Raw genomic sequence first — 17,387 nt, forward strand, 5'->3', positions numbered from 1 at the left:
CAGCCATGTTAACTTCTTGCTTAATATACTCAAAATCCAGAATATAAAAAGGTAACTCAGCGAAATCCTCGGCGATTTCCTGTTCTTCTTTAGCTTTGCTGCGTGTGTAGTAAACTCTAGACGGTTCCAGAGTTATTGGTACCTAACCTGCGATCACACCACAACAAAACCGCGCGTAAAATCAAACAAAAATAACAGAAAAGGAACTTTTGCAAGAATTGCTTCTCACAAAAGGATCGAATAATCAAAAGCTTAACCAAATTTCCAATAATTACACCACTCCCCGGCAGCGGCGCCAAAAAGTTGATGTGTAATTTCGTACTCTAAATTATTAGCTAATTACCTATCGATTATCACACAATACAGGCAACTATAACCAGTTCGTGTAGTAATTAAACAAATATTTGACCAATTCGTTCCACAGAGAGCAGGTAATTGAAAACTTGAACTATTAATTATTCTAAGATTTAAAAGGGGAGTTTTGTTGTAAAACTGATTAAACGCGAAAGTAAATTAAACTTAACTCAATAAGAAACAAAGGTATCCACTTAGCTACAATTCCCTAGGCTAGGATTGCTCGGTTAAACTCGTTAATTAAACAATTACAATGATGTGACACTGTATTTATCTGTCGATTCCTACAGTTTAAGACTAGCAACCTAAGTATAACTGTCGTTAACCTAGAATTACTAACCAATTCACAATGATATTACTCAAGATTATAATCTAACTTAGGTTGGTTTGGTGTCCCTTACAACCTCACAATTATTGCAACTAATTTCAAGCTCAACCACTATACGATTAATTTTATTATCGGTGTCCCTCATAAAATCTCACGTATTCCTAAATTATTCACGTTCAATAATCTAGTAAAAGCTATTAATCAATTTAACTGTCGTTAGTTAATCAATAACTTCCGTGATCTAACAATCAATAAGCTTTAATAACGGTGGATCTTAGCTAGACATAAAATTGTGTAATTTTAAATTAATTGTTGTTAATCAAAAGATCGCAATCCATCACCTAGGTTCATGCATCTAAGCGAATACTAAATATTTAGCTACTCATGGTAAAAAAAATCACAAATAAATAAGAAGAACAAATACGCATGAACATTGAATTGAATAAAGAATAAAATTATAAAAGTTAAATAAGAGATTAAACTAACCAAACTTAATGTAATAAATTTAACCCTTGCAAAACAATGTAGAAAAGCTAATAAATTCGTAATTAATGTTGCTGTGAAAGAAAATTCGTAAATAAAAACTGCCTCTCCTAAATTGGGGTAAAATTCGTCTATTTATAGGAGCTGGGAAAACAGCTGAAACCGACCCATGTCGCGATCCGCAACAACCCATCGCGTAACGCGATGCACCAGGCCGCGACATAATGGCCTGAAACGCGACAGAATGGTCAGTTTGCCTTTTTTTCCATGTCGTGTTCTGATGCACTTCATCACGTATCACGATGACCAAAACGCGATAAACCTCATCCTGAAGCGATGGAAACTGATTTTTTTACCCGAGGCACGTTTATCTTCAACTCTAACTTCGTTTTGGCTATATCTTCAATAAAATCAACAATAATGAGCCAACGAACCATATCTTGACACTTTCTTCATTTTAAACTCAAATAACTCGATATCTTAATTAAAGTCTTCAAAATACCAGCAAATGGAACAAGATAACGCCCAAAATATATGTACAAAAATGGCGTTATCAGTAATACCCGAGGAATATTTAGTTTTCACATTAGTAAGTTACACTGTACATTCTTTGAATCTGATTCAACAATCATTTACTATCATACTTACATCCACCGATACACAAATCCGTTCACCACAGAATAACCATATTCATCCAATTTCATATTTGGATTTTGATTTATCAGAATCCAACAAGTGGCATAATGAAGAAAACATTTGACAAAATAAAATTTGTTAGAAACAAACAAGTTAACTATGAGGAATTTTGTTAAGAATCCACGCTAATTGTTCCTAGCTAACTGATTACATTTTATTTATCGCAATTTAATTATCGCAATTTACAGTCTCGCAATTTTATTTATCGTCATTTAATTTCTGTTATTTACTTTACGCACTTTATTTATCGTCATTTAACTTCTGTTATTTATTTTTACGCACTTTAAATATCGGGACACGTATACAAGGTTTTGACATATCATATCGACGCATATATATATATATATATATATATATATATATATATATATATATATATATATATATATATATTATTTGGAATAACCATAGACACTCTATATGCAGTAATAATCGAGTTCTCTATACAGGGTTGAGGTTGATTCTCAAATAATATATATACTTTGAGTTGTGATCGAGTCTGAGACATGTACACGGGTCACGATACGTATTAATTAATTCGAATATTATATATTAAACTATATATGAATTATGGGACTGTTAATTGTGGACTATCAACTGTGGACTAATAACATTGGACAATTAAAATGAATTAAAATATTGACTATAACATATGAAACTAAACAATTCTTCAAGTTTGCCACTTGATTTCATCTTAAACCTCATTTGTATCTTGACGATTATAATTTGCGTTCAAACTTTTCATGATTCTTGAAAACACCTCAATCCAGGGAATGAATCAACCGCACTTCAACTACGGAAGAAAAGATTAATGCATATAGTTATGCACCTGAAAACACTCGGAACCTGAGTAAACGTTAAACACGTATCTGTGTTAACTCTTTTGGCACTGTTATTACCGAAAATAACTTTGCAATCTCTTTCCAAAATTAGTCAATTTTGTCACAACTCCAGCAAGTCAACTTCGACTTTTCGTTCGAAACAACCTTATTATAACCTTGATATATATGCGTGCTCTTTTATCATTACCGGGGGACCGTTTATATTCCACCACATTAGTAGAAAACTTACCAACAACTTCGTTGAACTTTGACTTTCCGAAAAATCATTATAATTATCGAAACCTTATCCGCATCGTGTAACGATAATTGCCATACCAATTATCGAGAATCAGCAATCAGTATTTTGAATTTTGCAGCATTTCTACATCAACAGTTATATGTATACATATAACATTTATATCTTAGAATTATGATCTTTTATTCTGAAATTCTGAAAAGCACCCAGTCTACGAATCAATACTCCAAATTTTGAGGAAGTCGAATGAAGCAGCAGAAACTGTAAACAATCGTAAATGACTTTAATCGTCGGAAGTTTTATGATAAAGAATAGTATGTTGAAAAAGCTCAGAAAAGTGGAACTGGAAAACGGATTGAGCTAACCAGGAAGGAAACCGTGGACAAATCACAAAGACTAAACTTGTACATTAAGAATCCTGATGATTCTGTTTCGGATGAAATTTTTAGCGAATACCTTGCTTCTGACTCCAAACTCTTGCGGACAGATTTTCTTCACCATCCTTCGATATTAGAAATTCCAAGATATCATCGTATCTTTCATTATAAATATCCTCCATATTTCTGAAGATATTTTCATAACTATTCTTATCTGAAATCATTAATCTCTTCATGATATCAGTGTTACATCATGAGACGACCCGACCCAATCCATAGGGACGAATACAATAACATATGATTACATCGCGAGGTACTGGACCTCTATATGAAACATTTTACAAACGTTGCATTTATTCTTAAAAAGCAATCTAATATTACATCGATTGTTGACATGTTCGCCTAACATTTCATAATATTCAAATGGCCTAATCTGCCATTTACTTAATAGTAATCTCTAATGAACTTCAATAACTCAAATGCAACATCTTTTGAAAAATGGCATGAATGACTCCCAAGTAATTTCCTTAGTATAAGCTAATGCACAGCGGAAGATTTCTTTCAAGTCCTGAGAATAACATGCTTTAAAATGTCAACATAAAGTTGGTGAGATATATAGGTTTGATGCTAGCAGCGTAATAATAATGGACCACAAGATTTTAAGTTTATACATAATACACTCCTCGTGTATAGAAAAAGCAGTTGAGCACTTGGTAACCATACTTAACTAAAAGTCACAGCAGCATATTCTTAAATAAACCCTACACTGTACCAAGTGTAGTAACGAGAACGAAGTACTGTGCAACCGTTAAATGCTGGTCGTCCAGCCCGGTTGGGGATGTCAGCCCGATAGATCTATCAACAGGATTCGCGTTTACGCTCCTCACGTAATTTGCAGTTACCAAGTATAAAGAGATATGCCATGGTACAACTCAACCGAGAATTTAGTTTTATCACTTGTGTCCATAACGTAAATCATTTATAAAAAAAACAGCGCATGTATTCTCAGCCCGAAAATATTTAGAGTTTAAAAGGGACTATATACTCACCTAATGTATTTTGTAGTAAAAATACATATAACATCATTGAATAAATGTAGGGTTGGCCTCGGATTCACGAACCTAAATAATTATATATTTATGTATTGATTAATATCTAATTAACAAATAAAGTCAAATCTTAGTGTACCTCAATCCTAATGCTCGAGACTAATATGCAAAAGTTAATAAAAATTCATTTGACTCAAAATGAATTCCAAAGATTTATACATAATTAATTATAGTTAAATATTGTCATTTTATATTTTTTTACAAAATTTATTAGAGTAAATATAATATAATTTATTAATAATGCTTTATATATAAAATTATACTAAGAATGGTATTTGTAATAATAACAATATGTTCGTTAAAATAATTCTTCTGATTAAAATAATAATTTAATATTAATAATGATAACAAAATAATAAATTGAAAATTTTATTAATTATAATAATCAAAGTAATAATTTGATAGTTTTTGACAAAAATATTAATTGTTTTTAGCTACTAACAAAAATACTTATAATAATAATTATAATAGTCATAATGTTAACAATGATAATAATAATAATATTTTTAATAAAATAATAATTAATGATTTTAATAACAATAACAATTAAAATAATAATTTTATAGTTGTTGATAAAAATATTAGTTATTATTAATAATAAAAGTCTTAACAATAATGATAGTAATTTTAATAACGATGATTTTAACGACGACGTAAAAATATTCATTTTTAATAATTTGCACAAAAGTTTAATTGACTATAACTTCAAATCCGTCCGTCGAATCCATTCGACATCTAAATGAAAAGTTTATAGTTTTTCACCACCTTTCCAAAAACATATATATCATATACCTTATATTAACCACAGGAGTAACTAATTCAGATTATGTTCTAAAATATATTTTGACAAAAATAAATATAATAATATACATGATCCTAATTTTTCGAGCACTAGTCAGGGATACACTTCTAATAAATAAAAGTTAGGTTTTGAGTGCTCACGTATCAATATTGAGATTCAATATTGCAGGAAAGAATATAGACGCAACGGAGATGATAAACACAATTTGGCTCACGAGCAAAACCCCCGAACATTACCCATAACCCCCATAACAATAATCCATAATCTTCTAAATTTTATCCCTCTCATGACACCAGTTTTGGAATACTTGGGCAGAACCCCGTCATAGTATTTTGTGTATAATTAACACTAATGATACCCAAATCGTAAGATTATTCTTAATCTTAATCTTAATGTTAAAAAATAATAATAATATTAATAAGAATTTTAACATTAATAATATAAATAAATCATAATTACGGAGTATATATCTTTGAGTATGTGTGTGTAATTTTTAAGAGAAGTGGGACAGATTCGTTGGGCCTTTAAAGGCATGTCAGAATTACTTTACTCCGCAACTTGCGGATATTTAACCTTATGTGTGACGCGATCAAATAAACAGCTGTCCCAAGATTTTTTTATTTGGCTGCCGACAGAATTAAAAATAAATATAATATTTTTATTTATATAATTTATTAAATATTATATTATATTTACGTTCGTGGTAAAAATAGAATTTTTACAGAAATTACATTTACGTTGTCACTCGACTAAAGTCCCGATTCCGGGTTACCAAATAAAGCTTCGTACGTCAAGAAAACTAACATTTTACGTTTTGTGACTCGTACCTTTATCAAAAATTAGTCTTAAATTTATGGAAAACTAACCCACTCAAAATGTAATTAAATCTTTTGAGTGTTGTAGTCATTTACTTTTGTGAATCAAAGTCTCGTTATTTTTTTTTCAAAATATACTTAAATCCAAAACGTTTTATATTTAGCTTAACATTATATTTAATCATTATATATAATACAAAATATATATTTAACGAACACGTTTTATCTAAATATTTGTTTTTTTTTAAATCACAGGCCATTAATATTTATGATTTGGCAAAAGGTTTCTAGAAAAACTCCAACTTTTAAGATAACGTTAAAACCTTTATTCTTATTAAAATGACTCGGTTATAATTTGACAAAAACAGTTTCGGATATTTATAAAATTCTGTTATCTTTTACACTCGCCGATAAATATAATAATCTTATATCGAAGCCTAATATTACATATCTAATACGTTATCGATTAATAAATATATATATATATATATATATATATATATATATATATATATATATATATATATATATATATATATATATATATATATATATATATATATATATGTAAATATCGTATATACACATAAATGTTCGTGAATCGTCAGGCTTGGTCAAAAGGGTAACTGATTATCCGAATATAGATTTCAGACTTTCTAGACTCAACATTAGGGTTTTTGCTTATCGTTTCGGAAACATATAGAGTTTAAGGTTTAAATTTGGTCGGAAATTTCCGGGTCGTTACAGTACCCACCCGTTAAAGAAATTTCGTCCTCGAAATTTGTTAGAGGTTGTCATAAATAACAATAGGAATGTTTTCGTGACGAATATGATGTAATAATGAAGTTTTATCATTATTGAGAGATTTAGATAAAACGATTCGATCATGTGAAGCGCACGAGTGAAGCTATCACAAAAGAATGAAATGTGTGAATATGGAATTGTTTTAACCAATGACGTGATTAGGATTGATTTCCAGAATTTAAGGGATTTAAAGAAAATCTTTTGTAACAAGATTTGCCTCTTTAGGGATCAGAATCTTCTTTGATTTAATGTGTCAATCTGTTTTGATTTCTCTGTCGGATATTTCACTATAAATCTACCTCCCCCGTTTCCTTATTCTCCACACCTTCTATTCTTTCTTCCTCTACTTATTCCTTAATATGCTTCATCCAACCCTGATTCTTATTATACTTCTAACTTTCATATCTTTCATTCTTCTCTTTCATCTGCCGCCAGAAGAATCTATTCACTTTTATGATTTTCTTGGAATTATAATGTTTCTAATTCTCCCGTGTCTTTACGTTGCAATACATATTGATATACACGGTTTGTAATTTCTGAGTGGTTGTTGAGTTTGATATCTTCCCTTATACTTCGATGTTCCTGCTTCTGTTTTCTATAATCATTGTCATCCACAGTTAATACTCTCTTTTATTTGCTGCGATTTATACTCCAATTTCTATTTCGGGACATTGTCCCTTCGTTTCTTCTTCCCGTCCTTAAGTCAAGCGAGTAATGATCCGAAATTCGTAGGTATGAACATAGCTAATGCTCTTAGAAAGAAATGGTAATGGCACGATTTTGATTTGTCCAATTACCAGAATATCCTGGAAAAGATCGAACTATCAAGACGATATATTCCTAATACGTTTAGGGATTAGATAGAATGTAAGAGCCGTGTAACATGGCACATGATGACGGTACTGTGAATCATCACATTCCATTAGAAACTTAACATGACTTACTGTAATATAATGAAGTTGATCAAGTTTCATTATATTATACTAATTCATGCATCAGTTCCCAACACTACTTCAAAACATTCATATTTTAAACTCGGAGGTTTCAGAATTTAGAAACTAACACAGTTTCTTTTATATTGTAACGCAAATGTTACGAAGAGATAAATGATCGCAGATAGGAATATTTGTGAAAATATCTCCAGAAATATGGAGAATATGTATAACTAAAGATATGAAGATATCTTATAATATCTAAGATAAGATGATGATGGAAAATATTTGTCTGTGAAAATTTAGAATAAGGAGTGGGGTTCTTACTGATGGTTTCAGCAGGCACTGAATCATTTGGGTTCATTGAAGTCAGGTTTAATTTTCGCGATTTGTCCACGGTCTCCTTCATACTTTGCTCAATCCGTTTTCCAGTTTCAACCCTTCTCTTTTCTGAGCTTTTCCAACATACTTTACTTCATCGTAAAATTTTGACTGTTAAAGTTGTAACTCTTAGGGATAGACGTTGTAGATATGACGGGAGAATTTCTACGAGATTTTCAAAATACTGATTGTGAATTTTGCCAAAAAGATAACGATTTGCTGCTGATGATGTTGTGAAATATAAAAGGTTCTCCGGTAATGACGGCGAAAGGACAAGGTATAAATATCGAGGTTATAATAGGAGTAGTCTTACTGAGAAGTCGAAGTGGAGATGTAACAAAATTGACTACTTTGAAAGGGAATCGTATGGTTGTTTTTGCTAATGAATGATAAGGAATTCAACGCGAATATGCTTTAACTATAACTTCGGTTTCGAAAGTTTTCCAGGTACATAACTGTATGTATAAATCTTTCTTCCGTAGACGAGGTGCGACTGGTTCAATTTCTCGATCGAGGTGTTTTCAAGAATCATGAAAAGATTTGAACGAGGATTATAATTGTCGAGGTACAAATGAGGTTTAAGATGAATTCAAGTGGCAAACTTGAAGAATTGTTTAGTTCCATATGTTATAATCAATATTTTAATTCATTTTAATTGTCCAAAGTTAGCAGTCCAATAGTCCAATTGTTCAATCGTCCAATATATTCATATATATATATATATATATATATATATATATATATATATATATATATATATATATATATATATATATATATATATATATTAATATATAATATTCGAATTAATTAATACGTATCGTGACCCGTGTACTGGTCTCAGTGTCGATCACAACTCAAACCATATATATATTTTGGAATCAACTCCAATCTTGTATAGCCAACTCCCACCTTCGCATATAGAGTGTTCATGGTTGCTCCGAAATATATATATAGATGGGTCAATATGATAAGTCGAAACCTTGTATACGTGTCCCGTTATTTAATATGCGTAAAATAAATAAATATATATCATGACCCATTATACAACGTGTTGTCTCAGAATTAATCCGACGTATTGTTGTACATGTGTCCCGACAGTATGTACAGTGCAGAAATTAAAATTGCGAGAATGTAAATTGCGATAAATTAAATGTTAATCAGTTATCTGGGAACAGTTAGCCGGAACAGTTAGCGTGTAATCCTATTACAATTTTAATTAATTAATTTGTTTGTTTCTAACACTTTTTATTTTTGTCCAATGTTTTCTTCGTTATGCCACTTGTTGGATTCTGATAGGTCAAAATCCAAATATGAAATTTGAATAGAAATGGTTATTCTGTGGTGAACGGATACGTATATCGGATAGTGAATGATCGTTGAATCAGATTCGAAGAATGTACAGTGTAACTTATTAATGTGAATTCTAAATATTCCTCGAGTACTACCCACCCGTTAAAATATTTTCATCATTAATAGTTTGTACGAAGGAATTTTTAATTACAATCTTTATGAAAATATACTTGCATATATATTTTCTTCAGATGTAATCATAGATTTAATGAGTCAATAAGATATTAAACTCATTTGGTTTATCGTTAATACTAGATTACATAATCTCTAAAGCATTAGAGATTACTTAATCACCATGTTGAACGAAGATAAATGAGGTAGAACGATATGTAAAACGAAAATAACCGATGTAGAACGATTTGTAGAACGAAAATCATACTCGAAATACAGATGGTAATATTGAGGCGTGTGATGTTGATATCCAAGGTACAAAATGTGATGTTGAGGTTTTTGACGCAGTTGTGGTTGAGGGTGACATGGGTACTGTCGGCGTCGATGATGGTGGTACGGATTATGCTGCTGGTGCTGCTGCTGGTGTTTGTAACCTTCGCACCATATTTTCCAAAGCCTTCACGCGAGCGCGAAGTTCGTTAATTTCTGGTAGTACACCAGGGTGATTGGCGGTTGGTATGAGCGAATGAACAAGATTCGAAATATGGGATAATATATAATCGTGACGAGATACTCGAGAAATGAGAGAGAAAATGGTTTCTCAAACAGGTTCGCCGGTAAGTGCTTCAGGTTCGTCGCCAAGAGGGCAATTTGGTGGATGGAAGGGATCGTCGATGTGAAATGATTTTCGGATGTCGCATGATATTCTAGCTATATAGAATATCTATATATATAATACTAAAGATTTCGTAGACTACAGAGGAACCTACGGCATATGTCAGGCAAGTCTACATATGCGCTAAGATATGAATTATCAGATACGCTAAGATGTGAATTTTTGTCTATACACTATCGATGCAGTAAATGCAGTAAGACGTGTCTAGACTTATGAATGATAAGCAGGCAATTCCCTAAGGATGATAAGCAGATGGTTTCCGACTAGTTATGATAAGCAAAACTTTTGATATGTAGACACGGTCAAAGTCCAGACTCATTAATGTATCCTAACAACTACTAGTCAAACACATTAATGCAAGGTCTGGTTCGCTAAGACCAACGCTCTGATACCACATGAGACGACCCGACCCAATCCATAGGGACGAATACAATAACATATGATTACATCGCGAGGTACTGGACCTCTATATGAAACATTTTACAAACGTTGCATTTATTCTTAAAAAGCAATCTAATATTACATCGATTGTTGACATGTTCGCCTAACATTTCATAATATTCAAATGACCTAATCTGCCATTTACTTAATAGTAATCTCTAATGAACTTCAATAACTCAAATGCAACATCTTTTGAAAAATGGCATGAATGACTCCCAAGTAATTTCCTTAGTATAAGCTAATGCACAGCGGAAGATTTCTTTCAAGTCCTGAGAATAACATGCTTTAAAATGTCAACATAAAGTTGGTGAGATATATAGGTTTGATGCTAGCAGCGTAATAATAATGGACCACAAGATTTTAAGTTTATACATAATACACTCCTCGTGTATAGAAAAAGCAGTTGAGCACTTGGTAACCATACTTAACTAAAAGTCACAGCAGCATATTCTTAAATAAACCCTACACTGTACCAAGTGTAGTAACGAGAACGAAGTACTGTGCAACCGTTAAATGCTGGTCGTCCAGCCCGGTTGGGGATGTCAGCCCGATAGATCTATCAACAGGATTCGCGTTTACGCTCCTCACGTAATTTGCAGTTACCAAGTATAAAGAGATATGCCATGGTACAACTCAACCGAGAATTTAGTTTTATCACTTGTGTCCATAACGTAAATAATTTATAAAAAAAACAGCGCATGTATTCTCAGCCCGAAAATATTTAGAGTTTAAAAGGGACTATATACTCACCTAATGTATTTTGTAGTAAAAATACATATAACATCATTGAATAAATGTAGGGTTGGCCTCGAATTCACGAACCTAAATAATTATATATTTATGTATTGATTAATATCTAATTAACAAATAAAGTCAAATCTTAGTGTACCTCAATCCTAATGCTCGAGACTAATATGCAAAAGTTAATAAAAATTCATTTGACTCAAAATGAATTCCAAAGATTTATACATAATTAATTATAGTTAAATATTGTCATTTTATATTTTTTTACAAAATTTATTAGAGTAAATATAATATAATTTATTAATAATGCTTTATATATAAAATTATACTAAGAATGGTATTTGTAATAATAACAATATGTTCGTTAAAATAATTCTTCTGATTAAAATAATAATTTAATATTAATAATGATAACAAAATAATAAATTGAAAATTTTATTAATTATAATAATCAAAGTAATAATTTGATAGTTTTTGACAAAAATATTAATTATTTTTAGTTACTAACATAAATACTTATAATAATAATAATAATAATTATAATAGTCATAATGTTAACAATGATAATAATAATAATATTTTTAATAAAATAATAATTAATGATTTTAATAACAATAACAATTAAAATAATAATTTTATAGTTGTTGATAAAAATATTAGTTATTATTAATAATAAAAGTCTTAACAATAATGATAGTAATTTTAATAACGATGATTTTAACGACGACGTAAAAATATTCATTTTTAATAATTTGTACAAAAGTTTAATTGACTATAACTTCAAATCCGTCCGTCGAATCCATTCGACATCTAAATGAAAAGTTTATAGTTTTTCACCACCTTTCCAAAAACATATATATCATATACCTTATATTAACCACAGGAGTAACTAATTCAGATTATGTTCTAAAATATATTTTGACAAAAATAAATATAATAATATACATGATCCTAATTTTTCGAGCACTAGTCAGGGATACACTTCTAATAAATAAAAGTTAGGTTTTGAGTGCTCACGTATCAATATTGAGATTCAATATTGCAGGAAAGAATATAGACGCAACGGAGATGATAAACACAATTTGGCTCACGAGCAAAACCCCCGAACATTACCCATAACCCCCATAACCATAATCCATAATCTTCTAAATTTTATCCCTCTCATGACACCAGTTTTGGAATACTTGGGCAGAACCCCGTCATAGTATTTTGTGTATAATTAACACTAATGATACCCAAATCGTAAGATTATTCTTAATCTTAATCTTAATGTTAAAAAATAATAATAATATTAATAAGAATTTTAACATTAATAATATAAATAAATCATAATTACGGAGTATATATCTTTGAGTATGTGTGTGTAATTTTTAAGAGAAATGGGACAGATTCGTTGGGCCTTTAAAGGCATGTCAGAATTACTTTACTCCGCAACTTGAGGATATTTAACCTTATGTGTGACGCGATCAAATAAACAGTTGTCCCAAGATTTTTTTATTTGGCTGCCGACAGAATTAAAAATAAATATAATATTTTTATTTATATAATTTATTAAATATTATATTATATTTACGTTCGTGGTAAAAATAGAATTTTTACAGAAATTACATTTACGTTGTCACTCGACTAAAGTCCCGATTCCGGGTTACCAAATAAAGCTTCGTACATCAAGAAAACTAACATTTTACGTTTTGTGACTCGTACCTTTATCAAAAATTAGTCTTAAATTTATGGAAAACTAACCCACTCAAAATGTAATTAAATCTTTTGAGTGTTGTAGTCATTTACTTTTGTGAATCAAAGTCTCGTTATTTTTTTTTCAAAATATACTTAAATCCAAAACGTTTTATATTTAGCTTAACATTATATTTAATCATTATATATAATACAAAATATATATTTAACGAACACGTTTTATCTAAATATTTGTTTTTTTTTTAAATCACAGGCCATTAACGTTTATGATTTGGCAAAAGGTTTCTAGAAAAACTCCAACTTTTAAGATAACGTTAAAACCTTTATTCTTATTAAAATGACTCGGTTATAATTTGACAAAAACAGTTTCGGATATTTATAAAATTCTGTTATCTTTTACACTCGCCGATAAATATAATAATCTTATATCGAAGCCTAATATTACATATCTAATACGTTATCGATTAATATATATATATATATATATATATATATATATATATATATATATATATATATATATATATATATATATATATATATATATATATATATATATATATATATATATATATATATATATAAATATCGTATATACACATAAATGTTCGTGAATCGTCAGGCTTGGTCAAAAGGGTAACTGATTATCCGAATATAGATTTCAGACTTTCTAGACTCAACATTAGGGTTTTTGCTTATCGTGTCGGAAACATATAGAGTTTAAGGTTTAAATTTGGTCGGAAATTTTCGGGTCGTTACACATCATATAGAAACTGTAAGTTTCTATATTCTGCAAACTTTCGAGTTTAAATTCTGAATGTTTTTGAAGTGTTGGGGAACTGATGCATGAGTTAGTATAATATAATGACACTTGATCAACGTGATTATATTACAGTAAGTCATGCTGAGTTTCTAATGGGACGTGATGATTCACAGATCCTAACGTCATCACGTGCCATGTTACATAATATTTTTTTTCATTCTACTTAACTTCTGAACATATTAAGAAAATATATTCTTGATAGTTCTATTCTCAGTGATTCTGGAAATTTGACAAATCAAATCGTGCTAATACGTTCTTTCTTGTTTAGAACATGATGTTCATTCGAAACTCCATACTTATGAATTCTGGACCATTACTCGCTTTACTAGAGGTCGAGAAGATAACAAAAAGGCAAAGAGCTCCAAAATATAAGAGAAAATGTAAAGCCCAATAACAACACAGAGGTTACAAACCGTGGATATTAATAGGAATAGCAATATAAAGATACGGTATAATTAAGAATAGTAACACCCCAAGGTAATAGTAGAAGTAAACAAATTCTTCTGGGGGAAGATTGAAAAGAAGGATGACAGAAACGATAATTAGAAAAATATCAAGGATTAGGACTGGATTAAGCATTTTCACAATTCTTGGAACTATGAATTAAGAAAGAAAGTATTGAAGTGGTGAAAGTAATGGAACGGACAAGGTAAATTTATAGTAAAAATATCAGACAAAGCAATCGAGGCAGATGATCGCATTTAATTATAGAGATCCTAATTTCCTTATTCACGGAAGAATCACATCTTATAGATTTCGAAGATTTTCTTTTAAATCCCTTGAATTCTGAAATTCAACCAAGACAACGTCAAAAGTTAAGACGCACCTTAATTTCTAAGATCAACCATGACTATGTCACCGGTTAAGACGAACCTGCAATTACTCATTTCACTCTTTTGTGATAGCTTCATTCGTACTCTTCGAATAATCAAATTGTTTTATCCATATTAGTCAATGATGATAAAACTCTATTCATCAACTCATATTCGTCATGAAAATATTTTTATTGTTAGCCATGACCACTACACTCAAATTTCGGGACGAAATTTCTTTAACGGGTAGGTACTATGACGACCCGGAAATTTTCGACCAAATTTAAACTTTATCTTTATAAGATTCGGACACGATAAGTAAAGACTATTGAACCAAGTTTCAAATTGTTTGAACTATTTTTCATGTATACTGTTAACCTTTGACTATTCCCGATGATTCACGAAAAATTGTGTGTAAATAAATAGGTAAAAATATATATATAAATATAAAAATCAGTGTATATATAATATCTTGAATTAATAAAACATACTTTAATCAATTTGAATTAAAAATGTAAAATAACAAACAAAATAATTAAGTTAATATTGAAATAAAAATATATAAATAAATATATGATAAAATTATAAATATTACATAATTAACAAATTGTAATATTAATATATTAAATGTAATTATAAGTTTAATTATAATTATTATATTACATTCAGTATTATTAATATCATTAAAAATATAATACTGAAGTTTAATACATTTGATTTGTTATTATTTTATCATTGTTAATATCATTATTATTATAAATAATAGTAATGATATAATTTTAGTTATTAGGATTAATATTAGTAATTATTATTATCTTTATTTTTTTTTATAGAATTATAGTTATTAATATTTATATTTATTTATTATTAATATTAGACTGTGTTATATCATCAAATTTGTTTTACATCACTTTCATAAATCTCTTACTGTCTCTTAAAGTTGATTAATAAGATCTCTCGTGACTATAAGATAATGCATTAAACCCAAATTCAGTTACAAATCGATTTCACTTTTATATTTATATTATTTTTTTACTTTTTCTCTGATTGATTTCTATACTACCTGTAGCTTCTGTCAACCAAAGTCTTACTAAACAAAAACTCATTTGTTGTTTGCTATTGTTTTATGCTTTCATCCGAATATAACCCCACGACCTACCATCTAATCTGTTTCCATTAACTTTATTATATATCCATCTATCCTCTATATTACATACACATACATTTACATATGCAGAGTTAATAAAATAACCACCACCCTCTACATTAGGACCACCCATCCCTACACAATTTCTTGCAGCAAACCACTTGCTACTAGTCACTTATAAGATCACCATTTGCATCACCTTGCTGGTAGTTGATTAAACTTTCTGTTTTTTACAATATCTGGAGTTGAGTGACTGCTGCTGCTGTCATTCTCCTTTTGTCCAAAAGACCACCCACAACCACCATCACAACCATCAAGAAACCCTGTTATCGAGCTACTGCTATGCTATACTTTTGCTACATACTTATGCAGCCTAAACAACTCTACAAACCATAAAAATTGATGCTACTTACTCGTGAATTGAAGAAACTACTACTACTACTATACGTACTCTGTTTACAGCTTCACACCATTATCACTTCACCTCTCAAATCATCACCTGCAACATTTAAACAAAGACAAATCAATCACCATGTTTTTAATTCTATTACTAGAACATTATCACAACCCCAATTACACCCTTGGCCACCACCAACCGGACCATCACCATCTATCATTATAAAACCATAGAAATCACTTTCCAAACCTGAAGATGCTTTTGTTCGAGTACTGCCATACCCTACTACTGCTATCTGATTCCATCACTTTCCGTTTTCTCGTTCGAAAGAACACCATCAGACAACCGTCCATCCCTTTCCTCTCTCTCTTACTTGCGTTTTCGGTGACAATCAAACAATTCTCATCTTTACAGCTACTACGACTCCAATCTCACAACTATCATCATCATTGTTCCTGTTTGGAATCGAAAACAAATAAATATATATACATACACTTGTATATATAAATCTCTTATGTAAAAATTGAGTAATTAAACTGCTTTCATCATCATTTATTATTTCAATCACAACCAAAACCTAAAACACGACTTTAGGTCATTCAATAAATATCACCGATAACTCTTTTTATTATTTAAAGATTACAAATACGAAGAAAGGAATCGGAAAACTGGGTCAGAGTTGAACCTTCCGGTGTTCAAATCAAAAATGGAATCAATAAAGTTGTTCAGATCTGAAAATCGATTGAGATTAACGGAGATCTTCATATGTTAACTTGAGCTTGCGATTGATGATTCCTGTGTGAAAAGAATCTGGCGATAACAGAGATTATGGTGATGAAGGCTATATAGATAATGATGAGGAGATGATGATGAAGAAGATGATCGAAGAAAACGGTTCTGTATTGTCTGCATCTTGATCGAACACAACAACAATAGGATACTGTTATTGTTTGTGTAATTTAGTTTTATTTATGGAACCCTATTGAGTCAAACAGATCTTGGGCCATTTAATTTGAAGTGGACTTTAATT

Source organism: Rutidosis leptorrhynchoides, chromosome 6 (assembly GCF_046630445.1).
Source record: "Rutidosis leptorrhynchoides isolate AG116_Rl617_1_P2 chromosome 6, CSIRO_AGI_Rlap_v1, whole genome shotgun sequence".
NCBI classification, from domain to species: domain Eukaryota; kingdom Viridiplantae; phylum Streptophyta; class Magnoliopsida; order Asterales; family Asteraceae; genus Rutidosis; species Rutidosis leptorrhynchoides.